At 42.2% G+C, this 21,042-nt stretch overlaps 2 long non-coding RNA genes across 2 annotated transcripts; one reads left to right on the plus strand and one right to left on the minus strand.

Annotated features, from left to right (window-relative positions):
• The first annotated feature begins 1,750 nt into the window (after positions 1-1,750).
• Positions 1,751-6,128, plus strand: LOC138149772 (uncharacterized). Its single transcript, XR_011165418.1, has 3 exons — positions 1,751-1,892; positions 2,858-2,941; positions 6,001-6,128. It is a non-coding gene; the product is annotated as an uncharacterized lncRNA (long non-coding RNA).
• Positions 5,908-20,490, minus strand: LOC138149771 (uncharacterized). The gene is made up of 3 exons (XR_011165417.1): positions 20,389-20,490; positions 7,276-7,397; positions 5,908-7,158 (listed from the first exon to the last, which is right to left on the minus strand). It is a non-coding gene; the product is annotated as an uncharacterized lncRNA (long non-coding RNA).
• Positions 20,491-21,042: the final 552 nt, after the last annotated feature.

Raw genomic sequence — 21,042 nt, forward strand, 5'->3', positions numbered from 1 at the left:
AGATTGGCTAATATGTCAGAAAAGGAAAATGATAATTGTCGGAGGGGATATGGGAAAACTGAGACACTAATACTCTGTTGGTGGACTTGTGAACTGATTCAGCCATGCTGGAGAGCAATCTGGACTATGCCAAAGGGCTATAAAACTGTGTGTGCCCTCTGATCCAGCAATACTAACATTAATAGTTTGTATCCCAAAGAGATACAAAAACAGGGCAAAGGCCCTACTTTTGCAAAAATATTTTAGAGCAGCTCTTTTTGTGGTAGCAAAGAATTGAAAATTGAGGGGATGTCTCTCAGGGAATAGCTGAATACATTGTGGCATATGATTGTGATGGAATACTATTGTGCTATAAGAAATGATGAGCAGGTTGGTTTCAGGAAAACCTGGAAAAACTTACATGAACTGATGCACAGTGAAGTGAGCAGGACCAGGAGAACACTGTACACAGTAACAGCAATGTTATATGATGATCAGTGTGAATGACCTAGCTATTCTCAACAATACAATGATGCAAGACAATTCCAAAGGACTCATGATGAAAAATTCTATCCCTCTCCATAGAAAGAACTGATGGAATCTGAATGCAGATCAGAGCATACTATTTTTCACTTTATTTTCGTGAAGTTTTTTTTCTGTGTTTTCTTTCACAACATGAGTAATATGGAAATATGTTTTGCATGATTGCATATGTATAACCTATATCAAGTTGCTGACTATTTCAGGGAGGAGAGAAAGAAGGGAATAGGGGAGAGAATTTGGAACTCTATATTTTTTTAAATGATTGTTAAAAAGTTTTCACATGCGATTGGGAAAAAGAAAAAAAAATAAAAGTTTAATCTGCATTATTCATGCTATTAATATTATAATTAATATTAGTGGATTTATTATTAATACCATAATAATTATATTAATAATTAATAATAACATGCTTAGACAATTAACAAATAAGTCATGATTTGTAGTGATAAGATGTATATGTTGTAGCAGTAACTACATTGGCATACCCAGAATAGCTGCTAACACAGGTTCTTAGATCTGCTTTACTAGGAAAGATAGCTGTTTAAGGGGTTAACAACCTTTTTCTTAATTACAATCACTAGTTCAAGGGAAAAGTCAGCACCCTGAACCTCAGAGAAAATGCAAACAGAGAAAATAGAAGCAGAGGAATAAAGACCAGACAGGGCTCAGACTACCCGAATCAACTATACACTTTATATACACTCCTGAATCAAGAGAGCCTTTACTTCAGAGCAGTTGAGAGCTCTGAACAGACAGCCACTGAGAATTTCGACCAGGGCATCATGAGATCCTTCTCATAAGGGAGCCCCCAAAGCAAAATACCAACTCAGAGTGTATATACACTTCTCAGAAGGCACCACAACTCTCAGTGACTCAGTGCCTAATTAGAAATTAACAAAAGGTGTGAACCTCCCCTAAGTAAGCTTCCCTTAATGGGCTCCATGTGAGGCCTATTAATGGGTGAGGAAGATCTTAAATCCCATTTACACTGAACATTTAAAAATTAACTCTTGCAATCTGGTTAGAGTTGGCTCCAGCATACCCTTGGTGTCCAAGTACTATAATCACCAAAATTTGAACTGAGTGTGAAGTTTTGATTGAGTGGCAGAAAGGTTTCCAAATCCATGAGGTAAAGGGAGGGTCTAGAAGTGACAGTAGAAAGAAAATATTCTCACTGCCTGCTCCTTCCAGAACCAGTTTGTCTAGGGTTATAAGAGGAGGTACAGCTATTACTGGAGGGAATAGCTGATGAATCAGCATCATGTGAGGGAAGCCAGGTCTCAATGAGAGCTAAAAGATGGAGAGAATGTAAGAGAAAAAAGCCCGTGATAAAGAGGAGTTTGTTCACTACGGAACTGAGATTTTAGAAGGTACAATAGAAGGGGTATGGACAGCTGGAGTGGGATACAGGCAATGCAGGGCTGAGGAATACAGGGATTAGAGAATTAGACAAAGGGTTTAGGGACATTTTCTTCTAAATTATCAGTGATTGGTTAGTACGAGCTAGGAAAACAAACAGGAGAAGCTATAGAGGTGATAGTGGGTGGTAAATGAATGGTAAGAAAAACAATTTCTAAGGAATGTTGCCAAGAGTGTTGATTGGCAAGGCCTAGGTCTTGTTTTGGGTCAGCCTGGGTGGCAGTTGTTCCTGCTACTCTTTAGGGCGGCTAATGAAGGTGAGGTAGTAGGGAATAGAAGGCATTTTGTCCCTGGTTGGAAGAGGATGTGATTGGCCAGGACTAAGGGTAGAAATGACCATAAAAAAAGAAAATAGACAAAATCAATTACATAAATTTTAAAAGCCTTTGCAAGTGTAAATCAGTGCAGGCAACATTAGAAGGAAATCAGTTTGCTAGGGAAAAATCTATAGAAAGTATTTCCGATACAATATTGCTATTCAAGATATATGGGGAAATGATAGAAATATATAAAAATGAGAGCTATTTCCCAATATATGAGTGGTCAAAACATATGAATAGAACATATCCAGATATGTTATCAACAAATATGTGAAAGAATATTTTAAATAAATTGTTTCCAAATTGGGGGTTAAAATTGGTCTTGCCCCCAAAGGATATGTAATGGGAGAAAGGATCATCTCCCATCTTCCCTATAAGATATAATTGTGAAGCTTATCTGAAGTACGACCACACCTACTTTTAAACCCTTTAACTCTCTCACTCTGACCCTTAACTTTACTGAGAAAGCAAATATCCTTCCCTCTTCTGAGTCAAAAGTTGGACCTTCAGGTCAGTTATAACCCAACTGCTAACAGAGTACCATTACCTAAGTTGCACACATGTTATTAGAAAAATATCTTCTTCTATCATTCCAGCATCCCTGTCTTCTGCCCTTCAGATCATCTCCTCCACCAGAAAGCATGCCCTGAAGGGCAGCCTCTTATCTGGGATGGTACCTGGTAAGAGTCTCATCTCCCCTCTTTTCTTTTTGGACAGGACAGGAATGGATGAGTTGTGTCTTCATCATCTTCATCAAATATCTCATTATTCACTATTATTATTGCTACCACCATCCTTCCAGTCTTCTAAGTCCATACTGACATTTTCAAGTCTTCACTGACCTCCCAAAATATTTCTGTCTTGATAAAATCTCTTACATTTATCCCCTTCTTACATGTTTAACATAAGTAAAACTCTACAGATCTTAAAGTATTGTAAAAGGGTTAGTTATCACTCCTTTTCCTTCTCTTTCTCCCCAAATAGCTACCACTGTAGTTCAGGCCATGATCATCTTCTGCCTAGATTCTATAATAGATAGGAAATCCAAATGGGTATCCCAATGACCCCCATTTACCAAGTCATCTACAAGTCTGCCTCTTTCAAATGGGCCTTTTTACTAAGGTCTATTTTTTTGCTTTTGCTTTGTCTGAGATAATGGTGGCTGAATTAGGGCAAAGAAATCTCATTTTGTTAACCATCTACTGACTTATAAGTGCCATATTTCTTTCTAAAACTGAACCTGAACTAACAGGATGCTGGTTTTAGGTTCATCTCTAACATCAACAAAGCAATTTTCTTGAAGCACATATTTGACAGTGCCATTCCCCCACTTAATAAACTCTTGGGGTGTACAGGTATTCAGGGAAGACTAGTCCCTCTGGTGTGAGGGATTGCTTGCCCCTTTCAGGACTGCTTTCCACCTTTGGTGTCCACCTGCCACCAAACTCTCAGCTGTGACTCCAAGAAATTGTAGTATGCACAGCAGCCACTCCCTGGTAAACCATTTTGACAAATGAGCTAAACCATGTTGAGGGTAACTGAGGGGCCTCAAACCCATTGATAAGTTAAGGGGGTGTCTACCTCAAGCTCGTGAAGACATTCCTTGCTGGAATGGGTGGATGTGAACAACTTGTTCCAACAACCATGAAGATGGCTGAGGTAAGCACTATGGCCCACTTATATCTTGGTTAGCCATCAAAGATGCCAAGGTCATCCACTGCATCCTGAGCTATCACCAGTCATTTTGACTTTATCTTGCCACTGGACTCAGATGACTCGGGAAGAGAGTGAAGCAATGACTTTGCATAACTCTGCCTCACTTAAATTCAATTTATGCACAAGTCAAAAGACTTCACCCATACTATTTTACCCTTTTTACCTACTACAAAGTCCTAAGGTAACCTGGGCAAGTGATGAGGCAGCAGGTGTGGATACACTGAGAACTGTAGTCAGAATGCTGTACACAGATGGCCCAGGCCATAGGGTCATCTTTTCACCAGTCTGAAGTGGCAGTGGGATTTGGCAGTCCCCTGGGTGTCTGAGCAGCCTTTTTTAAGGACTGGACTGCTCACCTTCTAGCATGGGTAAAAGGCTAGAAAAGGTGCCCTAAAAACTGTCTGCTTTACCCAACCCTTGTACAAGGAATGTGCCCATACTTACTGACAACACAAAATCCAGTATACCTGAAAGACAAATATCTCTTTTTGTCCTACTGAAGGTGGAGCTGGATAAATATTTCAAACAAGTTATATACCATAAAGAAGACTTGCCACCATGGGTGCACCCTTCTGGTATGCATCTCTCATCCTTCCCTTAGCTCTAAGCAACCCAAATTCTATCCTGGTTGTGTTATTGTTCCTATAAATATTTGGGGCAGCTAGGTGGCACAGTGAATAAGAGAGCCGGCCCCGGTGTCAGGAGACCCAGGATTGGTTTTGGCCTCAGATACTTGGCACCCACACAAAGATAACTGGCTGTGTAACCTTGAGCAAGTTACTTAACCCCAATTTCTTTAAAAAAAGAGAGATAAAAAAAATTTTAATTTACTTTAACAGAAAAAAAAGAATTTTTAAAAAGGTAAATTATTTCATAAATGAAATGAGAGAACAGAGAGAAAGAATTATAAAAGCATTTAGAGTCTGTATACAAATAAAAAGGGTATCTTATAACTATTAAAAAATGGAGGGCGGCCAGGTGGCTCAGCGAGTAAGAGCACCGGCTCCAGTGTCGGGATGACCTGGATCAAATCCGGGCTCAGATACTCAGCACCACACCCAGAAATAACTGGCCGTGTAACCTTGAGCAAGTTACTTAACCCCAATTGCTTTAAAAAAATGAATTGGAGGAAATTATCAGAAATCATTTCCCCCAATAATATGTTAACATACTTTAGGGAAAATGAAAATTTATAAAAACATAAAATATGCTAAATAACCCAATATCAGAAACAGACAATAAAAGAAGCCATAAACAATCTCTCCCCCTGCTAAAAAAAAAAATCCAAGTATAGATGGGTTTGAAAGTTAATTCTATTAAATTAAAAGAACAATTAATTTCAATTTTATACATACTGGTTGCAATAAGAAGAAAAGAAGGCATCTTTCTTATATAATATGTTCTTGATAGCTAAACCAGAAAGAGATAAAATGAAAAAAGAAAAATTAGGGACCAATATCCCTAATTAACATTAATTTAAAATTTTAAATATGATTTTCATCAAATAGGTTTCAACAACATATTAGAAGAATTATAATCAGTTTGGCTTTATACCAGGAATACAGAGCTGGTTCAACATAAGGATGACTATAAATGTAATGTCATGTTAGTGGTAAAAATAATAAAAAATTATGGTTATGTAAATAGATGATGAAAGTATTTTTAACAAAATCCAGCACCTATTTCTAAGAAAAATCCTAAAAAATATAGGAATAAATAAACCTTTCTTTAATATAATAAACAATATCTATTTAAATCAAAGAGTAAACATAATGTGTTTTTTTCAAAGACCTTTCTATTAAGATTTGGGGACAAAGCAAAGATGCCTATTGTCACTACTCCTATTTACAGGGGGTTGGAAATGCTAGCTAAGGCAATAAGAGAAGGAAGAAAAATAGAAGGAATAAACAAAGGCATAGAGGAAACAAAATTATTGCTTGTCACAGATGCTATATTTTACATTAAATTCAACAAAGGTATGTGTCATAAAATAAATCCACATAAATATTCAGTTTTCTTATAGGTAATGTATGGTTATGAGAGTTGGACTATAAGGAAAGCTGAGCACTGCAGAATCAATACTTTCGAATTGTGGTGCTGGAGAAAACTTTTGAGAGCCCCTTGGATAACACGGCAATCAAATTGGTAGATAATTAGACATTAATTCAGGCTATTCATTGGAAGGTCAAATACTGAAGCTGAAGCTTAAATATTTTGGCCACATAATGAGAAGATAGGACTTATTGGAAAAAAAACAAACAAACTGATGTTGGGAAAGATTGAAGGCAAAAGAAGAAAGGGATGGCGGAGGATGAGATGGATAGATAGCATCATGGAAACAATGAACATGAACTTGGACAGACTCCATGAGTTGGTGAAGGATAGAAGGGGTCTGGCATGCTATGGGTCATGAAGGGTTGGACAAGAATAAACACCTGAACAACCATCACCACCAAGAAAATTCATTAAATTTATACTAAGGATTAAAGGTAGAGTACATGGAGAGGACTATCTGGCATAACCTAGGTATACAAGTAGAAGACAATACAAACAAAGATGAAAAGAAGACATATTTTGATTGTATTCTGTGCAAGGGGAAAAGGAGCAGGGGAGTGGAAGATTTCATCAAGAATAGAGTCCACTCTTCTATCATTACCACAATAATTACCATTATCATGACATAAAGTACAATCATTCAGTAAATCCTTAACTCAATCATCCTTAAGAAGCAAGCCTCCTTAAGGGAGACAAAGTACAAAGGTCAGAGTTCTCTACCCCTAGGTCACATTGTCTTAATCTCTTAGTCAAAAAGTCTTCTTTCTTCTTAATCGGAGATTAGTTTCTAATAATCCTTAATTCAATCATCCTGAAGAAGTACACAGGATGCAGAGTACTCCCACCCTTAGGCCATAGTAAATCATGATCTTCTCAGTTTGCATTAAATATCCAAGGAGAGGTCTTTATATATTGACTCCAGGTTGGCTCTCAGATTCCATGGTTCCTCTTCCATAGTCCCAGCTCCTGCCTGAATCTACCCAACTGTCACCTGGATTAAAGGGCAGGCAGCTCTCAATTCCTTGTCCAGCTCCTTGTCCAGCTCATCTAGTTCCTTGTCCAGTTCCCACTCCATATTGAAGCTTACAGTGTCCAGTTCACCTCAAGTCGTTTACAGTTTCTGTTCCTGGGAAGACAAAGCCACAATAAAGTTCATATACATTGCCAGCACCATCATCAATTCACTTTCTGCCTGATAAATCAAAATAGATTCACAAACAAGGTCTGAGAAATCAACACAAACCTTCAGAATAGTCCCAGGACCTCTGAAAACATCAGTAAGACCCTCCTTCAGGACTTCTGTAAGCAGAAAACAAGAAAATCCTCTTTCAGGGCTTCTGAACCAGCTGTAAGGTCCTAGGGCTTCTGTAACAACAGCAATGTCCTCTATCAGCAAACAAATCTGACAAAGCAACATCAAAACCGACAGACAAGGTACTGGTGCCACAGCCATGCTTCCTCCCAATTCTGCTTTCTCCCTGCCTGGACTTCTCCTTATATATGGACATTAAATTCCTCCCTGTTCTGCCCCTTCCTGCTGCATCAGCGTCTGGAGTTCACAAATTCTGTTTCTTAACAAAGGACTTGATATAATCATGAACAAGCCTTAAAAGAAACTTGAACTGAAACAAGGTGCTAAATAATTAAATAGCTGAAACAAGGTGTTAACTACTTCTTTGCTTGCCATTTCAGAGAACCTATTGTACTTCTTTCAAACTTAGATGAATCTAACAAAAGAGAAGAAACTATAAAGAAGCTAAAGGTTTGAAGAGTATTTTAGAAAAATTAGATACGATAGATCAATAGTGGTTGAGTGAGCATAAAAAGAGGGATACATATATATACATATATAACATATATACATGTGTGTATATACACAGACATATGTGTATACATTTATCTTCATGACACATTTAGAAAAATTGTCCTTGTACCAGGGCATAAAACCCTCACAAATGCAGAAAAGTACACATATTACACATATTCTTTATTGACTAAAATGCAATTAAAAATAATGTTCAACAAAGGGCTATTAAGGAAGGAATTCAAAATTGATTGGGGACTAAATAACTTAATAACTAAATAACTTAATCCTAAAGAACTGGTGGGTTAAGGAAGACATTATATACAGTAGAGATTATTTTATCAAATAAAATCATAACAATGAAACAACATGAAAAAACTTGGGAGATGCAGTCAAAGCTAAGGGGAAAACTTATATCTCCAAATATTTTAATAAAAAAAGAAAGAAAAAATCAATAATTTGCAAGTGTAACTAAAAAAATTCAGAAAACAAAAATTTGAAATATTTCATTTGAACATAAAATTTGAAAATCAAAGAAGAAATGAACAAATTTGAAATAAAAAATTAAATTGATAAACAAAACCAGGGACTTTTGGGGGGGGAATTAAATAGCTAAATCATTAGTTAATTTGATTTTTTAACTACCAGTGTCAAAAAAATAAAATGGAAAATTCACATTAAACAAGAAATAAATGAAATTCTTTGAAAACTCTGTTCACCTATATGACAACAAAACAGGTGTTCATTATCATTGCTTCCCTTTTAGATATTTTTATACAATGCTATCCATAACCATATGACAAAAATAAGTAAAGGCAAAGATTGCTTTTTGCTGATGATAAGATGGTTTACTCAGAGAACCCTGGAGAGTTGTAAATTTAACTAAAACAGTTCATTACTTTAGCAAAGATGTTGAATATAATATATGTCCACATAAAATAGTAGCATTTCTATTTATTTGGAATAAAACCCAGTAGGAAGAAATAGTAAACTCATTCCTTACAAGATAAATATGAAGTGCATAAAATAAATGGGAGTCTATTTACTAAGACACACGGGAATGATATTAATACAACTACAAAATATTTTTTATGGAAATAAAATATTTAAGCACCTACAGTGTGCCAGAATCCATGCTTAGAGCTTGACAAATATCATCTCATTTTATCTTGACAAGCCTGGGAAATAGGTGAAATTGATTATCACCATTTTGCAGATGAGTAAATTGAGTCTCACAGCTAATATCTGAGGCTGGATTTGAATTTAGGTCTTCCTGACATGAGGGCCAATGCATTGTTCCACCGAGTTTGCAGGTGAAGAGTACGCTATAACTATGCCAGTGCTTTTGGACAAGACAATTACAGACAAGAAGACTGTAAGCTTAGAAAGGTTGGAAGAGATATCTGATATTCAGATGTAGGTGTCTATTGCAGACTCGGATGCAGATAAAGCTACTGAGCCAGTACAGTCCTAAAGAGTGAGCTGCTTGACCCAGACCAGCAGTGGATCAGCTCAACAGCAAAGAAATTGTCTTATAAACAAGGAGGCAACTTGTCCACCGGATACACTACATCTAGAAGTAAACTTTTGGGGGAGTAATGCTTTGTAACTTTAAGCTTGAGTCCACTTTCCCTAGGAATCATGGTAGGGAAGGGAGAATGTTCCCTAAGTTCAGTGGGATATCCTTGTACTGTGGTTCTTGCCATATATTTTCAGTAAATATCCATTTGTAAATGTTAATTTATGTTCATTGGACATGTGGAAGCCTATTAAAATATTTTGTTGAAAGTGAAAATATTAATAAAAATATTTTCTCCAAAAGCCCATTCCAGACTCCTAGGTCTAACCTCTTATAAAGGTGAGTGATAGATCAAGACAGAAGAACAGAAAGAATTTTCTTAGAGATATATAACAAAGATGAAAACAAACTTTTTAACAAAAATGACTTGTTTTATTTACATCACTGTCTTCCAGTTCCAAAGTTATTTAGTCATTGACTCATCTAAAGGTAATTTCCTCTTCACCTGTCCACCAGAAGTGATTAACAGGCTAGCACCAACTCTATTTCATTGAAAAAGATTAACCTATCTATGAAAGAGAGAAGATCCCTTTATGAACTCTGGGAGGGAAGAGACTTGGTTCTATACTTTAAGATATCTTATCCTTGTTCAAGATTCCTGTGGTATTACCTGAAATTGTCTTGTGTTTAAGGGAATGGAAGATTATGCCAGTTTGGACATCTTTCTATAGAAACTAAAGATAGCCTGGATATAGAGTAAAATAGAATGGTTTCAAGCAGACCAGAACCTAAATAGAAGAATATGGTTACTGTTAATATTACTTTGACAGTTATCAATGATATAAAGGAAATACCAACTGGCAAATTGCTATCTGGGTGCTAATCAATTTTTCTGACTTCAAGTCCAGTACCTCATATATTATGCCACCTAGATACTTGTCATTTGTCAGAAATACACATATGCAAATGCTTCACAGTTGGTGTGAATCACTGCACAATTTGCCTACTCTCCATAAGTTTTTTAGCCTGGATTTTTTATACTATTTGTGAATGTTTACATTTCTTTCCTAAATGCCTGGTTAAAATACATGCAACCAATGATCATTTCTTACCAACTTCATCAACTTCCTTTTCTTATATTCATCTTCTTACTGCACAATAATATTTGATTACACATGTATGTTGCAGGTTATTCATCCATTTACCAACTGATGTGTACACACTTAATTGTCAGGTTTTGTTTTGGGTTTTTTTTTTTTGCTACCACAAAAAGTGCTGCTATAAATATTTTGGCATGTCAAAACTTTTATTTCTGTGTTGGACATCCTTGAGATATGTCCAATAGTAGGATCACTAGATCAAAGATACAATTATTTTTCTTGTATAAGGGGGAAAGGTGGTTAAAATGGTGAGAACTGTGGTTAGGACGATTACAGCTGAACGGAAGATCAATTTAAGTGGGGAGAGATTTGTGGCAGGGAGAAAAACCAGGAGGCTATTGCAATAGTCTAGGCATGAGGTGAAGAGGGCCTATGGCAGTGTTAAAGAAAAAGAGGTGTAAACAAGTATCATTATGAAGATAAAATTGACAGGCATTGGCAGCAAATCGGATGTGGGAGGGTTAGAGAAAGTGAGGAACTGATAATGACATTTAAATTGTGAACCTGGGTGACTGAAAAGATGGTGGTACCCTCAAAAGAGGGAAATTAGGAAGAGTAGAGGGTTTTGGGGAAAAGATAATGAATGCAGTTTTGGACTTATTAAGTTTAAGATGTCTACACAGTATCCAGTTCAATATGTCTGATAGGCAGTTGGATATGCAAGACTGGAGGTCAGGAGAGTTAGGGCTGTATAAGTAGATTTAAGAATCATCAGCATAACATAGAAATAATAAAATCCATGGGAGGTGATGAGATCATTGTGGGTCATGGCACATAGATTAGCAGGCATGATCTGGATGAAGATCTAGCAAAGGTGTTGTCAGAAAGATAGAAGGAGGGGCCAGCTAGGTGGCACAGTGAATAGAGCATGGACCCTAGAGTCAGGAGGACCTGAGTTCAAATTTGGCCTCAGACACTTAACACTTACCAGTCATTTGACCTTAGGCAAGTCACTTAACCCCAATTTTGCCCTGCCTTCCCTCTCCAAAAAAAGACCAGGAAAAAAAAGAAAGATAGGAGGAGATCCAAGAGAATTAATGTCACAAAAACCTAGAGAGAAGATTGTATCAAGAAGGTAATTGAGAGTGTCAAAGGTTTTAAAGCTATCAAGAGGAAAGAGGATTAAGAGAAAGTCATTAGATTTGTCAATTTAGGGATCATTAGCAACTCTGAAGAAAAGATTTTTGGTTGAATGATGAAGTGGGAAGCCAGACTATATAAGGTAGTGAGGAGAGAGGAAGTGAGGGAACCTATTGAACAACCTTTTCAAGAAGCTTAGCCAAAAAGGTAGGAGAGATAAGGTATGATAGCTAACTGGAATGGATGGATGAATGAATGAAGTGAGGGTTTTTTATTTATTACTTTTTTACATTTTTAATTTTTATTTTATTACATTATGTAGGATGGGGGTAGGTAATTTTTATTTATACGCGGTAGGGAAGCATCCAGAGAGGTGGACGATAAGTGAGAGTTTCTTTTAAACAACATATTCTAGGGTTTTTTTGTTTTTGTTTTTGCTTTTTGGAGGGGAAGGGCATTTGGAGTTAAGTGACTTGCCCAAGGTCACATGGCTAGTAAGTGTGTCAAGTGTCTGGTGCTGGATTTGAACTCAGGTCCTCCTGACTTCAGGGCTGGTGCTCTATTCACTGTGCCACTTAGCCACCCCCACTAGGATTGTTTTTTAAACCACTCACTATCTGCTCTGTTCTATGGGAGAGTGTAAAGATAGAGTTTGAGAAAGCTGATATAGAGTGAGATGGTCATTAGGGAGGTCTAAAAACATCGCCTTCCTGCAGTGAGGCCCCAGTTATACTATATAACATTAATTTGTAGTGAAAAGAACATAGTTTCATGATCTTCTCTCTTTGTTTGGTAGCACTTGAGTAGTGAATGGTGGCAATAACCCCAGGCTGAGGCTTAGCAAGGCAAGATCAGCTATAAGGAGAAAAGAATTCAAGAGAAAAAGACAGTATAGAGTCACTAATAGGTTAAGATGGATAAGGGAGTAGCTAGTGTAGGCGTGATGGCCTGGGAAAGAACTGAGGGGTTGAGGGATTGGAAATCACAGTGAGGATGAAGAATAGGGGTTGGTGTTGCTAGTTAGAGGGAATGGTGGAATAATAACAGAATGTGACCAGAGAAGGTAATTTTAGAGCTCCTGAACATGAAAGCAGAGCATTTGTGGATGGTGGCAAGATCAAAGGTTTGACCATCTGTGTAGCTAAGGTGGAGTGAAAGAGTAAGTCAAAGAGAACAAGTTAAGAACTTAGAGGGGAGGCTGTTTGAGGGAGGATCAATATATATATTTCGAAGTCCCCAAATATGAGGGCAGGAGTTGAAAAGGAAAGACTGTGAGCCAGGCACTGTACTCATTCAGGAAAGAAGGGGAGTGTCCTGGAGGTGGGTAAGACAACAGTTACTGGAATTTTGATTGTGTGGTAGTTGTGGATTGAGTGAATCTCCAAGTGGAGTTTACCGAGTAATGGAGGTAGAGGAAGAGCCTGGAAGTGGAAACGGGGAGTGAACTTCTCCACTTCAACCAGTGGGCTGAGAATGAGTGAAAGTGCAGGCCAGGGTGACTGTATCATCAGGGAAACAAGTTTCAGTGAGGGACAGAAGACAAAAAGAAGGTGAAAATAAAAGTTTTAAGATGAAATCAAGTTTGTTGACTTTGGAACATGTAATCCATAGAAGACAGCGGAAAGGGTAGGTAGCTAAAGGTAGTGGGACAGTGAGGATGGAGTGAAGAAGATGGGAATAAGGGAGCAGGCATTGGGGATAAAGAAAGGTTTGACTAATGATGGCTTGGGGTTCAGGATCCCTGGGATGGGGAGAATATGACCAATGGGAGCTTGTTAATCACTGTAGGATGAGTTCAGGAGGGTGATGTATTTCCCACCAGCTTCCAAGTTTGGATTAAATTCCATTATCATCACCCCCCCCCCCCCCAGGAAATTTGTCATCATGGAGATTGACTCAGCTTTCATACTCACACTTCATCATACCCTCAGTTGCCTCTGACCCTCTGATAGAGGGCAGAGCAAAAACCAAATAAAAATCTCTCCCTCAAACCTCCACTTAAAGACAGCTCAGAAGCCCAGCCTTCATCTTCTCTCCCAAGGAAGCTTCATGCTGGCCAAGAAGCAACGGTTTGGTTAGCACTGAACGTGGAACAACTGATTGGTTTAACATCGGAAAAGGAGTATGACAAAGGCTGTCACCTGATTAAACTTACAAGCAGCTTTTGTTGTTGTCTTTCAAGCATGACCAAATATTTGTGACCCCATAGACTATAGCATGCCAGACCTTTTTGCCCTCCATATCATGCAAGATGCCATACTGGATGAATCAAAACCCAGAATTAAGGCTGCTGGGGGAAATATCAACCATCTCAGATAGGTAGATGATACCACTCTGATGGCAGAAAGGGAAGAGGAATTAAGAAGCCTCTTGATGAGGGTGAAAGAATTTTTTTTTAAACTGGCTTGTATATCAACTTTCTGATGATTTAATATCCACCTTATTATCATGTTTAAACTATACATAGCAATAAATATTAAAACTAAACAGTCACACAACATTGACAAACAATACCACACAGCAATAGCACAAATTTAGAACAGAAAGTTTTCTGTTCAGAAAGTAGGAACATTCAACTGTCAATATAGTTTAAAAACAGGCAAAGCTGTTTGTGTGTGTGGAGGGTAGGGGGGAATCCAACCAGAATGAAATATTCTTAGTTCTGCACGCACAGAGCATTTATTAAAAGTTTAACATGTGTAAAGCACTGTGTTAGGTCCTGGGGATACTAATGGAATAGGTAGTCCCGCCTTTCAAGGAGCTCACATTCTAATAGATGAAACAGCATATGAAGATTTTAGCAGCAAGTCAGATGGAAAGGTCCCATGGTCTGTAAAATACAGCACAGCAAATGCCCCTTTCATGATATTATTTCTACTGATGTAATATCAGTTTCTGACGTGGAACCATTTGACAATGCCAAGAATTTTTTTTTTTTAGAGGAGGGAAAGGCAAGGCAATCAGAGTTCAGTGACTTGCCCAGGGTCACGATGCTAGTGTCAAGTTATCTGGTGCTGGATTTGAACTCAGGTCCTCCCGACCTCAGGGGCCAAAGACTTTGACTGCAAGAGCTTTCCTATATGGGTCTTCAGTATTTGTGGTTGTAGCATCTGTAGGAGCAACTGTCAGGTTGTATATCTCCACAAGTTTTTCCCAGGAAGATGGCTGAGTGTATTGGGTCCAAACCATTACTATTCCCTGGGCTCTCAGATTTAGGGTCCTGGGTTGTTTCCATAGGAGGCTGAGGGGAGAAGGTGATCAAGATGGTAATGGTGGTCTGACTTGCTTGGCACATACTGTCTCCTATATTTCCCTGCTGCTTCAGGTAGTTTGGCTTGCCAGCCCTGTGATTAACAATTGGGAAGAAAGACTCCTTCTCCACAGGATCTTCTTCCTCTTAAAAGAGCTGTGAAGGCTGCAATGGAAGCAAGGCAGATGGTCTGAGGAGTGGTCTCTCCTAGGGCTCCTGTGTTTCTCTGCCCTTACAGCCATTGGTCAGCAGTTTTTTTGGGGGGTGGGATGGGGTTTGACTGAAAGCAGGGCTGGTGGAAACCATTATTATTTCCAAAGTTCTTGGGTTCAGTGTCTTAGGCTATTTCTATCGGGGTCTGAGGGGAGATGGTAGGTCAAAGTAGTGGTGGTTGTGTTTCGACTACCCTGGCGCATGCTGCCTCCTGTCTCTCTCCCAAGTGGCCTTCTTGCACTGGCTGGGCAGGTTTGCCTGCTTTGTGTGTGGCAGCTGCTTGCCAGTGTGGATAACTCATCACAGCTGTTGCTTTCTGGATGCTAGCTACGTTGTATGGACTCACAACAACATAATTGAGAAACTTTCAAAGACAGAAGATAGTTTTAATTTTATTCAGATGCCCTTCATATAGGTCAGGTATATATAGTCTACCTAATTCTTCCTTTCCAATATGGACATCTATTAGCTTTTCCAAAAAAAGAGTGAGGCCTAGCGATTCAAGTGCTGCCAAAGGTAAGCAGTTTGTGGTAAAGTAGTGGGGTGATCTGCTGTCCATTGTCCTGCTTTCTCCTCTCTTCCAGTCCCGTACTCCAGTTCTCTGACTCTAGCACCCTCATGAGCAGTGCTCCCACTCAAGGCACGTTCACCACAGCCTTTGGAGTGACACACCCTGTACAGGTTTTGCAGATCCTATTTGCTAATAATTTTGGGCAAATGGACCTCCTCACTGAGACCCAAAAGAGTAGATATATGTCTCAATGTTAAAACAAAGAATGCATAGTGTTCAGATTATCACAATTAACTGGTCAGGTCCCCTACTAGACAAGACAGTTGATGGATTTAATAGGATTTGCAAAAAGGTCAAGAAATTTCAATAAATATTTCAATGCCCCAAAAGCCCATGATTTTTAAACACCATTATTCTTGTAAACCTATTTTTTTAAGAATCATGGAACTTAATGATGTCAGAATCAACACTGTAGGTGACTCAAATGGCAACAAAAAGAGACAAGTAGGTGGACCTAAGTATGCTGTGCTGCATTACTAATAGTGACTTATGTGTGAGAAGTTGTGTAAGAGACATAATTAGGGATATGTATGGCTGGAAAAGATAATACCAAATAAAGTAAAACAGAAGTCAAGTCTGCATTGGTATTCATTAATCATAAGAAGTAGAGTAAGGCCTTAGGTACACACGATGATTTCTGGAAAGATATGGGCAAGAGAAATGAAGCGAGGTCTGGACTGATGGCAATCTATACATCTGGAGGGAGAACCCTCAGCAATGATTTCACATAGGCATAAGAGGCAAGGTTGAGCCAAGAAAGCTGTCAGTGATGTTCTGACTGCTCCATGCTAATATAATCACTGTTGCTGGTCTTAAGGAAGTTTGTGTAAAGACAAGTGGAATAAAACCTTTCTCCTCTATCCTAGTTTCCAAAAAATTGATAGAATCTCATAGAGTATAAGAAGTCTCTTGGTCCACCTCCCTAAAAATTATAATTTCCTGAAAAATAAAGGGAAGTAGTAACAAATAGAAATGTTTCAGAGGTTGTAACTACCAAATCTGCGTAAACTGGCTGTCTGTGCCGGTTCATGAAGCTCAGAAGCATATCTGATCTAATATTTAGTTGGCAGAATTACTTCATACTGTTTGCGCTGAACTCCTCTAGTCTAAGTAATCCCTGGAGTGGCCAGTACTAAAGGGTGAAAGCTTTGCAGCAAAGTAGCCCTTTAAGTATGTACATGGAATTAAACAGATCCAGGTGGTCAGATTTCAAATCTAATTCTGGATTACCCCTCACGGGACAGCTTCTGAGAAGCTTGGAATGGAATGTCTGCAACTGGCACACGCCAAACCAGTGCTCTCTGGAGGTGAGAATGAAGAGGATTAAACAGTATAAAATCCTGTTCCAGTGGTGTCAAACATGCTGTCTGCAGCATTCAATACAGTGTGAACTATTTTAATTATATTAAACTATACCTGAGAAATATTTAACAAAATAATTAAAAAGACATGTTTTTCTAAGTCAATATGCAGTCTCAGGAATCCTTGTGTATGCTTTAGCAGCTTCCATTTCTAGGAGACTGACACCACCGCTTTTAATCTCGTTTGTGTGACTATTTGCCAATAAAGACTTGTTTTCATTTCTACCCATATTGACAGTTGGGGCCTACCATGTGTACAATCCAGAGCAAAGGTCAGGCAAGATAGAATCTGGGATCCCTAAGGAATATTTGATTAAGAAAAAGCAAATCTAAGTTGGAGAAAGTCTGTGGGAAGAGCATATGACATACAATGGGTAGAGTCAATCTATTTCTCAGTGTATACCTTATTTCCAAAGAACTCTCCTAAAGCAATAGCCTATTGTAAGATTATAGTAAGACTTTTGGGATCTCTGTATAATAGGTTGAATTAAATTTCCACTTCACAGAGACCTTTTATACAGACGTTCAAACTGAAAATGTCTGTAAAAAATACAAAATGCAATGGTACCAATGAAAGCTTAATTCCAATACTAACAAAAGCTTGGAATACATAATAGTTTGAAGCCTTTCCTTCAGTGGACAGATTCACTAATTAGCTGCACCTTAATGTTTTTCTTATCATTACAGACTCAATCGCTATATAAATATAAGCTATCATTATTTCTTCCACTTTAAATGTTGTTATTTTTTACAACTGGATGTCTATCTCTTCAAAGACAGCTCCATGCTCTCAATGAATGTATTCTAGAACACTCAACTGCCTGAACCGCAGCATTATGACAATAGAAAACATTCTTTCCTTTGACTTAATTGCATACTGCGACCCTGCTGGTTGAAATAAAATTATCATCATAAAGTATGAATTGACATGAATTACATCACAGATGGGTAAATCATATTGTTTTGAACAGAAGTCGATTTCATCATTGCTTTCTCAGCAACAATCTAATCATTTTATGTAGTTCATCTCAAAGACTCTAAAGGGTTTTCTGACCCTGCGGGGCCCGAAACTAAGAGGCAACTTCTGGGATCTAGACGGGAGGAGCGATCCTTTACGCTCAAAACACTTTATTGGATGGTTTTTCTTCCATCAACTCTTTTTCTTTCATTGTTAATTTTGGTAAATGATTAAGACAAATATTGGCTTTTCTTGTGCCAGGTCCGTCACTTCAGAGTTTTGTTCCAGCTCTGTCCTCATCCCCGTGTGGAGCTCGCCCGGACTCCACGAGGTCCGGGCGGGACCCGCCGCACTGCGTCCCCGTGTGGAGCTCGCCCGGACTCCACGAGGTCCCGGCGGGACCCGCCGCACTGCGTCCCCGTGTGGAGCTCGCCCGGACTCCACGAGGTCCCGGTTGGACCCCCCCACTGCGTCCCTGGTGAGCAGCGTGTCCAAGAGCTCGGACGCACCGAAGGGTCTGAAGCCACGAAGTAGGAGGCTGAGTGGTCTTGAGTGGTGACTCATCCACGAGGACAACTGTGTGTTCTTTCCGTGGTCACTATGGACATCAGGGGCTTTTAGTTAAAAACTGTGAAATAGCGGCCTGGCTGAGACTACGTGACCATGTGTCTTTCCCGGTGTTTTAAGACTTTAAAAAAGCAGTGAATGAAAAGCATCATGTGAAAGGCAAGGCCTTCCCTCTAATCCAGGGGACACCGAAGGCGCTTTACCCGAGACAGACCATGGGAGCCAAGCCACAGCGCGTCAGGTGAGGCCGTGGGCCTTTACCCCAAGGGCGTGGGCTTCCGCGCGGCCGCGTCCCCCAGGCTGAGGGTGCCGAGCGCGGACCCGGGACAGGCAGGGCTGGGTCCATTAAGAATAACGTATTTATCTCACTCTGGTTTTTTATCATTTCAGGAATTTATTATTCGTGAACAGTCATGAAAAAATGCTCAGCTTCCGAGAACTTTGAGCAGTGACACCCCAAGCCTCTACGTCCGCTGACGGACTCGGTCACGGGCCCAGTCCGGGGGGGCTGGAGCGGTTCCTGTGCCCCCCCGCCCCCACGGAGCGTGCCGCCACGAACGCAGTCAAAGCATAGCTGGGCTGTGGGTTACTTAGGCCGCGCCTCCGCAGCCCCCCCCCCCCCCCCCCCCCCCCCGTTGCAGAGAGGTGGGGGGGGGGGGAGCGGACAGTCAAGTTTAGAAAGCGGCCCCCCCATCCGGCTCCTGTCACACCCGAACCTGCCTGGAGACGTTTCTAGGTGAATTCCTAGAAAGAAGGGCGGCGCGCCGGGGCTTCCCGGTGAAGTTTGGGAGACGCGGGGGGCGTTGGCGCTCACGGGCGGACAGAGGGAAGAGGATGATCGCGGGCGTCCGTGTCCGTGTCCGAGGGCGGGGTCCTCCCGGGACGAGCCCCGCGGGGGTCTGGGGGGCCGCTGAGAGGGGAGGGGGAGGGGGGAAGGAGCCGGGGCACTCCCAGTCCGGCCGGGACGCGGGGTGTGTCCCGAGGGGCCGCGGCGGCCTCCGAAGTCACAATGTGAGCTCCGAGGGCGGAGGGCGGGGGCAGGGGGCGGCAGGAGCCGCAGGAAGGAAGGCCGGCCGGCCCGGGACAGGCCCGGCGGACGCGGGGAAGGCGGAGGGGCCCGGCGGGGCGGCCCGGCGAGAGGCGGGGACGGCCGTTGGGGGCGGGGAGGGGCAGGAGGAGGACAGCGCCATTCCGGACCCGGCCACTCCCTCCTCCTCGCCCGTCAGCCCCGCCGTTCGCTCCCTCCCTCTCCGTCTCCCGGAGCTCAGCTCGGCCCAGTGAGTGACGGGCTTCCGCTCTGCCGCCGCCCGCCGCGGTCTCTTCGGCCTCGGAGTTCCTGCTCGCCCTCTCTTTCCCTTCCACCTCCCCTTTCTCTCCCATGGCCCCGGCTCGTCGGGGCGCCCTGGGCGGGCTGCGCTGAGTCCGGGACCGCCCTTGGGCCCCCCTCCTCTCCCCGCCCCGGCTCTTCCTCTCTCCCTCCCTCCCTGACCCCGGGCGCCTGGAGCCGCCTTCGTCCCCTGCCCGGCCCAGCCGTCCCGGGAGGGGGGAAAGAGGAAGCCAGGAGACCCCGAGAGCCCGCGAGCGACAGGCCGGCCGCCGCTGGGGGAAGGAGGCCGGGGAGGAGCGGGAGCAGCCGCCGCCGCCGCCGCGGGGGCCATGACCGTGGAGCAGAATGTGCTGCAGCAGAGCACCTCCCAGAAGGTAAGCCAGTGGCGGTCCGGGAGGCCGCGCCCCTCCCCCTCCCCCGCGCCGCGCTCCCCTCCCCCGCGGGCCTCTTCTCCGGGCCCGTCTCCGCCTCCCGCTCGTGGTTTCTTTCTTTTTTTTTTTCCTCCTCCCTGGTCCCCTGACCCCTGGACCGGATCACTCCTTTTACCCAGAATTTAGGGCCCAGCGCCGCCAGAGGTGGCCAGCCCCTCCCTGGGCCGGCGCGTAGCTCCGCGGCTGCCCTGGAGGCTGCGGGGCCTGGGGCCCGAGGCGTGCGGGAGCCCGGGCCGGCGCGCCGGCGCTCCCCCCTCGGATTTGTGTTGCCACCGTGGCCCCAGAACTTCCTTCCCAGCCCCCGCTGCCCCTCCGTCCTCCGCCAGCCCGAGGGATCCCGGATGTGTTTGGGGGCCGCGGCCCCGGGTGGAGGGCTGGGGTGTGGGCTTGTCTCGCGTTTTCCCTTTGGAGTTCGTGCTCGTGACGTTTTAAGAAAGAGAGAAAGAACCATTCTTCTGTGTGCGCGGAATTTGGGCGTGAAGGTCCGGCGGCTCCGGGGTATCCCTGAAAAAGGGGGAACCTCCGGCCGATCAGACCCTAGAAATGACCTTTCCACGGAAAGCGGGTCAGAAATGCCGGCCACGAGATTCTGTTTTGTGGGGGGAGGCGGGGAGCGGTGTTTACCGAGCGTCTTCCGTGCGCCTAGAGCTGTGCCTGGGGCATGATCTCATCGTGCAGCTGGGGAAACTGAGGCCGAATCCGACCTCTGTGACCGCGGAGGCCGCCCGGTAAACGAGGCTCGCAGCGTCCGATGGGCGGGGGTAGAGCC

This window comes from Petaurus breviceps, unplaced genomic scaffold (assembly GCF_028583685.1).
Source record: "Petaurus breviceps papuanus isolate PSGF00001 unplaced genomic scaffold, PetGlider_PUasm1.0 90849, whole genome shotgun sequence".
Classification (NCBI taxonomy): domain Eukaryota; kingdom Metazoa; phylum Chordata; class Mammalia; order Diprotodontia; family Petauridae; genus Petaurus; species Petaurus breviceps.